Source organism: Vicia villosa, linkage group LG3 (genome assembly GCF_029867415.1).
Source record: "Vicia villosa cultivar HV-30 ecotype Madison, WI linkage group LG3, Vvil1.0, whole genome shotgun sequence".
Taxonomy (NCBI): domain Eukaryota; kingdom Viridiplantae; phylum Streptophyta; class Magnoliopsida; order Fabales; family Fabaceae; genus Vicia; species Vicia villosa.
In genome coordinates this window covers 209598893-209606948 of record NC_081182.1, presented here as the reverse complement: position 1 = coordinate 209606948, position 8056 = coordinate 209598893, and the positions used below count along the sequence as shown (strand labels likewise).

Below are 8056 nucleotides of genomic sequence, written 5' to 3'. Positions count from 1 at the left end.
ATTCAACAAGACAAATAAAAAAAGTAGTACACATGCCCATAAATACTAATTACCATCCTTAATCCTACTTATGTTTAACTTTTACATAAAAATGTTGTCTTCATAGCTTTTCATCAGTCATATAGATAACTTGAACATAGTTTAACAAATTTTCTAAAAGCGAATGTCTCGTTTCTATCACCAAAGGATGAAAAGTTTCCTAAAAAATAAATCTAAATAATATAAAGTATTTTTATGTCATAGTACCTCTTTTCTAAATATGCTTAGAGACATTTATTAACTTACAAAAGGGGCAATAAAATATATTAAATTATATTATGTATTTTTTTTATTTAAGTGTTGTTTGCATTGCATTATGTACATCGAATATATCTCAATTCATTTGTAAACTTAAAAGATAAAAAAAAATATGGTTAAATTTCTTAAATTTATTTATGCTATAGTTTTGCTTTTTTCCCTATTCCTTTTCTCAGCCAAGGCTCTCAGTAAATTATTGTTTTCCCTTAAATAAATTATTTTTTATTTTGTAGTTCTTATATAATTTTTTATTAAAATTGTTTATTCTATTTTTCACAACAGTTCCATGTGAAACTCATGAAGATTGTCCAAATATGGATCCTCCAGGGGACGCGGTTGATGCCATTTTCATGTGCCTTGGTAAAGCATGCTATGTGGTTATCAAGTTAGTATAAGAAAGAAATATAAAAATAAGCTATGAATAATATATGTTAAGGTCGAATATTTCATAAGATGCCATTTAAGATTTATGCTTTCAATAAAAAATTGTATTTTTATATAGTTTAAAATTATAATTTTGTTTTCTAAAATATCGACAATGAAATAAAAAAGAAAATATATATATTTAAACCAGAATATATCTATTAATTATTGTCTATTAAAATTTAAGTGAAATTTGAGACATTAATTTTAAATCGTATAGTCATTATTAAAAGATCTCATAATAACTAAAATTCTCATTTGATATATATATATATATATATATATATATATATATATATATATATATATATATATATATATATATATATAGTGTGCAGAGAGTGCTACCGCACAGGGCCTCCGACTTTTTAAGGCCTCAAAAATTGATAGATAGGTTTAATATAAATACACAAATAAATATTATATCAATCTTATTCCATTGTAAATAATATGTTGCCGGCTAGCCAAGCGGTTGAGGTAATGTTTTCGTGGGAGCAGAACCTAAGATCGAGTCCCCCCATATTTAACATTTTTTGGATTATATTTCTATATTTAACATTTTTTGGATTATATTTCTATAAAGAAATGCTATCAGCCTCTATAAAGAAACGCTACCAACCTACCACATACTGTAGTTTTTAAACTTTAATGTTACAATTAATTTAGAAAGAAACCCTACCACATATAATGTTGCAATTAACTTAATTAATTTTTCTTTTTAGTATATTGAAGTAAATTATATTCAGCCTACAACTTAAATATATTTTATTTTATTTTATTTTTTAAAAAATTTAATGTTGCAATTAATTTAATAAATTTTTTTTTTATTATTCTTTTATAGATGTAAGAAAATTTAAATATGTAAATTTAAAAATATTTATATTTTTTGTAATTGTAGATCGACGCATTAATAAATTTGGAATAATAGTTGTAAAATTTTGGAAATTTGTAATTTTTGATTAAATAAAACACTTCCTTACTAATATTATCAAAAAATTTCAAAGAATTATATCCTTTCATTAAGTGGTATAATGAACTTTTCAATAAATAAAAAATGATAAGAGTAGAAAAATGCGAAAAGTTTAAAATTCGATGAGTCAAATTTCTACATCATTTTTGTTTTTATATATTTAATTTAATTTACAATTTCAAATAAAATATAATTTTTTTTTTAAAAAAATTTACCGTGTTTTTATTTATTAAAGGTCTAATTTTAAAAATAGAACAGGGCCTCCAAATTATTTGGGCCGGCCCTATATATATATATATAGAGAGAGAGAGAGACAGAGAGAGAGAGAGACAGAGAGAGAGAGAGAGAGAGAGAGAGAGAGAGAGAGAGAGAGAGAGAGAGAGAGAGAGAGAGAGAGAGAGAGAGAGGGAGGGAGGGAGGGAGGGAGGGAGGGGGAGAGAGAGAGAGAGAGAGAGAGAGAGAGAGAGAGAGAGAGAGAGAGAGAGAGAGAGAGAGAGAGAGAGAGAGAGAGAGAGAGAGGAGGAGGAGGAGGAGGGATATTCTTACTCCAAGAGTAAGTTATCAAGACTTACTCCTCATCAAGATCATTGATTCTTCTCAATCTAATGATTAAAATTAATGAGTATTAACTTTCCTTGCATATTTATCAATTGATTTTCTGATGTTTTAATTCAATGTTAATTTTATTAAATTATCAAGATATTCTTAATTAAAATTTTGTGTGTGATCTTGCTTGTTTAGTTGGTTTTATTTTAATTAATTTAGAAAATGTAAAATTTTGTTACTAGTAATTAATGATGTAGTCTAATTGTTTTGATTTAAAATTGGGAGTTGTGACCTTATTATCTGCAATAATTAATAAAATAAAGTCATTTATTAGGATAATATGACCTTGTTTGTTTTACCTTTAATTCATCTGTTAATTTGGGCTCATCAAAATATGATTTAACTTTCCATGATTGAATAGTGATTCGCTCTCCCTCCCTATCCATGATTCAGAATAAATTTCATAATTTCAAAAATAAATGGGTAGGACTGAAGGATAGAAAAACACTTAGAAGGGGGGGGGGGTTTGAATAAGTGTAGCTTTAAAACTTGTAAGATAAAGACAATTCGCACAATGATTTTTATCCTGGTTCGTTGTTAACTAAACTACTCCAGTCCACCCCCTTGGAGTGATTTACCTCACCTGAGGATTTAATCCACTAATCACACAAGATTACAATGGTTTTTCACTTAGATAACATCTAAGTCTTCTAGAGTATTCTGATCACAACTTGATCACTCTAGGAACAATCTGCTTAGATACCCTCTAAGACATTCTAGAGTATACTGATCACAACCTGATCACTCTAGTTCTTACAAATTAATGTAAACAAATTCTTATAAGAGTTACAATGCTTCTTAATAAGCTATTATCACAACTGTGATTTTTCTCTTAAGTTTAAGCTTAATCTCACTAAGATATTACAACAGCAATGTAGTGAGTTTGATGATGAAGAGCTTAATCTCAGTGTTTTGTGCAAAGAGTTCGTCACATTGCTTCTCATCAGAACTTCTATTTATAGGCGTTTGAGAAGATGACCGTTGGGAGCATTTAATGCTTTGCGTATACCGTACATCATTGCATTTAATGTTTCACTCTTTTGTCAACTACCTCGAGCCTTGCTTTCGCTGTGTCTACTGACGTTGCCTTTAATAGCTTCTAACGTTCCTTTTGTCAGTCAGCGTAGCCTGCCATCTTGTACTTGCTTCTGATCTGATGTTTGTGTAAACAACGTTTGAATATCATCAGAGTCAAACAGCTTGGTGCAGAGCATCTTCTTGTCTTCTGACCTTGAAGTTCTTCTTAGCGTGATACCATGAGAACTTCAGTTCTTCTGCTTCTGATCTCAATTTCTTCTGATGCTTCCATAGACCATGTTCTGATTCTGCTTGACCATCTTCTGATGTCTTGCCATACCATGTTCTGAAGTTGCATGCTGAACATTCTGAGTCAGTGCTTCTTGCGCTGATTTTGTGCATACTCTTTATGTGATTCCTGAAACGGAAATTGCATAGAATTAGAGTACCACATTATCTCATACAAAATTCATATACATTGTTATCATCAAAACTAAGAATATTGATCAGAACAAATCTTGTTCTAACAATGACAACATAATTAAATTGGACAATTATTTTGTTTAAATTTTTATTTGTATAATTATTTCATATTTTTATCCTTTTGAATCCAAATGAAACTTGTTTCTGTTTCAATCTATTGTATGTAGGATATCAAAGTTTTTTAAGGTATTCATCAGATGTAAAGAAACTTGTGTCAATGAATTATCTCAAATTAGTGGGTTTAAAATCACATAATTTTCATGTCTTAGTGCAATAACTTCTACAAATGACTATATGTGGAATTCTACCCAAAAAAATGTAAAGATAACTATAGTTAAATTGTGCTTAATTTTCAATATGTAGTAAAGTTGTTGAACCTAAAAATTTAGATGATTCTGAACATAGGGCAGAAATTATCTTGTGTTATTTAGAGATGTTTTCTCTCCACCATTTTTTTGACATTATGATTCACTTAATTGTTCATGTAGTAAGGGAGGTTATAATTTACGGTCCCATTTATTTATCTTGGATGTATATGGTAGATGTGGTGTCGTTTTTTTACCTCCCCGTTTCACTTGGGAGGACGGCACGCTAGACCCTTCACGCGAAATTTGGAAGGAGAATGCGCCCGTGGTGGGATGAATTTTATTTCAGTTCTTCCTACGATATCACACGAACTTTCTTATTGTCCTATGAGTAGGAAAGGGAAAAAAATATCTCAACTAAACCCTAGGAGTTTGCTAAGTGTGGGGATTCACCTAGACTAGAAATTCTGGAGTCCGGGGGGTCGGTTATACATAGGGAAGTGTTTAAGCACCCTACATATCTGTAGTACTCTACAGGAACCTTCTCTGTGTCATTGTGATTGTGTTTGTTGCTAATGATTGGGAAAGTTTCTCCTTTGTGTTAGGAGAAGGAATTGAATTGAATAAAAGAAAAAAAAACAGACAGACAGACAGACAGACTATTTTTGGTATTTTTATTAGCTCGCTGAGATTCCTTGTGAACCTCATGCCTACATATCCCTAATGGAAGTCAGAGCTTAATGTAGTTCGGGGAACTAATTAGGGAATTGAATTATTTTTGGGTGCCTTGCTTGAAGCTCAAGGTTGAAGCTTTGAATTAAATCTCTGTTTACAGTAAAGAGACATGAAATCATCTTTACAGAGAGGTATTTATACTATTCCACCACAAACATTAAAAGAGTGACAGAATAACTGAATTCATTTCATTAAGAGAGTGACCTTACTTGTGTGTTTGCAAGTATGCTAGTATCTCTTAAATGAAAGAAAGATGCTCGTCCAAATTAGGGAAAGTTAATCACATGTCTGGGTTTTACTGCCAGCTCATGCCTTTCAAAATCCTAAATGGGAGACTTGATTGAAATTAAAATGAAATTTAATGTTTGTTTGTTTGAATGTGGTGAGATAGAAGAAATATCTCTCTATAGAGATAAGCTATGTCTATCTACTGTATAAAAGATTTGACTTTTTGAGCTGGCTTGCATGAGGCCCAAGCTTGAGGCTTTTTGATTGATTCATTGACTTACTGAAAGATAACTCTACCGGGGAGAAATTAAACTAAGGAGTTTTTGTGTTTTGTACAAAGCCCAGAATTGAGGCTGACTCTAGTTGGAGAGTGTTTATTTGATGGATTTTGTTTGGTGTTCTGAACAAAGCCCAGAATTGTGGCTGACTCTACTTGGGGAGACTCTATTTTGTGCCTTGTATGAAGCCCAAGGTTGTGGCTGACTGTTGAGGAAACTGAATTTATGAAGACTATAGATGACTCTATTTTGTGCCTTGTACAAAGCCCAAGGTTGTGGCTGACTGTTGACAGGGGAGTTTTATTGTTTTGGTGCCTTGTATGAAGCCCAAGGTTGAGACTAACTATTTTTGTTGGGTTTTGACTCTACTGAAGGATTTATTTATTAAAAGACTGATTTTTTTTGGAAGCTAACCCTTTCCAGGGATTTCATTCTTTTAAACAGGTTTTTATTAATTGACTTTGGAGGCTAACCCTTTCCAGGGGTTTTATTTTTTTAAACAGGTTTTTATTAATTGACTTTGGAGGCTAACCCTTTCCAGGGGTTTTATTCAAATGATGGTAGAAAGATTATCTAATGAGACTTCTTGTTTAAAGCCCAAGATGAAGGCTGACACTGATTGAGGACAAACAAAACATGGATCCTAGACTCTGCTAAGGAAGATTAATAAAGATAAGGGTGACAGAGACTGTCCATGTCTCTCATTCTAAAAGGTGTACTCAATGTAAAATTGAGACAAACTTAGCTTGTTTAAAGTTTGGTTTAAATTGGAAGAAACTCACCAGGGTATGTTAAAAGGTGACTAAAGACCTGTTCATATGTTTATAAGAAACTTGATGGGTCCTTGTATACAAGCTCAAGAGGAAGCTGGATATGCTTTTAAGAAGCCTGTGGGTCCTTGTACAAAGCCCAAGAGGAGGCTAATCGAGGGTCCTTGTTATAGCACAAGAGAAAGCTATGTAGTTTTGAACTTATTTTGGCTCTAAGCAAATGGGTAAGAGGTTTCACCGGGAATAATTCCTCTTTGGGTGGATATGTCCTATTTTGGGTTCTAAGGCTTTTGCCAAGATGTTTCACAAGGAATAATTCATCTTGGGGGTTTTGAACTACAGATCTCTAATTAGGAAAGAGCCTTCACCGGGAAGACATTCTTAATCCTAGGCCACATTCCTATAATATATATATATATATATATATATATATATATATATATATAGTTTAACTGTCCTAAGGTTTATACTCAGACGTAGTTCTAAACAACTATATGTACAATTTATATTTGACAGTAATTTAAACAAAGACTGTAAATTGAAAGCTTGTAAAGCCTAACTTGGATGGAGTGGAGGCATTTAAAGAAGTATGTACAAAGCCTTACCAGCAATTTTTTGTTGTTTTATTGATAACAGTTGAATATTTATTATAAACAGTTAAGGGTTTTGAAAACAGAAGAAGTGAAGATGGACAAAGGTCACATAGGTATCTGAAGAGTTTCACCGGGAATAATGCCCTTCAAATACCAGAAGAATGTTTTGAAAATAGAAAGGAGATTTTGAAAATACAGTTTTTGAAAACAAACTATGAAAAGAAAGAAGGTGTTGGGTCTTACACTCTAATAGAGGCCCAAAGATTTATTTACTGTTTATGAAAAACAGTTGAGAATGATTTGAAATAAAAAAAAGGATGGATGGGACTTACACTCTATTAGAGGCCCAAAGATTTATTTACTGTTTATGAAAAACAGTTAGAAAATGATTGAAATGATATAAGGTTTTGTTGTTTGAAAACCTTAATCATTTGTTTAATCGGAGACTGAAAACAGTTTTGAATATTGACAAAAGTCAACTTAATTAATGTAAAGATAAAGATCTATACCTAATTAAGACCTAAATAATTAGGGTTTTATCATAAGATTATTCACAAAATAATTAGGTTAAAACAAAATGAAAATATACATTTTCAAAGTATTTAAGAAAACACTTAGAACATACTATTTTAAACCTAATAAAAATATATGAAATAAATAATATTTTTATGATTTTTTAAATTATTCACAAAATAGATGTATTAAATGACAAGTGTGTAAAAAATGAAATTAAAATGAATTAATTTGATAGGTTAAATAATTATTTAAAGTTGTAAAGAAATCAAATGGAAAAAGTGATAAAAAATATGGTTTTGTCACCTAAAGGACTTGAACTCACGCCCTCTAAGTCACTACCCAAAACTCTCACCATCTGGGCTACGCGCGGAGCTTGTTAAACAAACACCTTCAGTTTACTTTATTTGAAAACAAGTGCATAAATGAACTAAAAATAAAACAAGCAAAACAAAAGGTCTGAGGGGGGGATCGAACCCCAGACCTAGGGCATGGCAAGAGTTTGGACGCGCGCTGTAACCATTGGGACACTACGATGAATTCGTAGATTAAACACAAACCATTCAAAATATAATAAACTAAAACCTAGGAAATTTGAAAAATGGCGCCACCATCTTCATCTTCAACCTCAAGCTTTTGAATTTCTGGAAATCGTATCTCTCTCAATTCTCAACCAAATCCAAAGATGTAAAGATGGATTTTTCTCGTTTTTGGACGAGGATCATGATAGTATCCTTTAATTTAATTTATTCTAAGTGTAACATAAAATTCGCAAGCATGAACACTAAGAACCCTAAAACTGAAATTAAACATGAAATGCTATATATGCATGATTTGA

The 8056-nt window shown here is 31.3% G+C and overlaps 1 long non-coding RNA gene across 1 annotated transcript; it reads left to right on the top strand.

The window, feature by feature from the left end:
* Positions 1-280: 280 nt before the first annotated feature.
* LOC131657244 (uncharacterized) lies at positions 281-873 on the top strand. The gene is made up of 2 exons (XR_009300548.1): positions 281-485; positions 580-873. It is a non-coding gene; the product is annotated as an uncharacterized LOC131657244 (long non-coding RNA).
* The last annotated feature ends 7183 nt before the right edge of the window (positions 874-8056 follow it).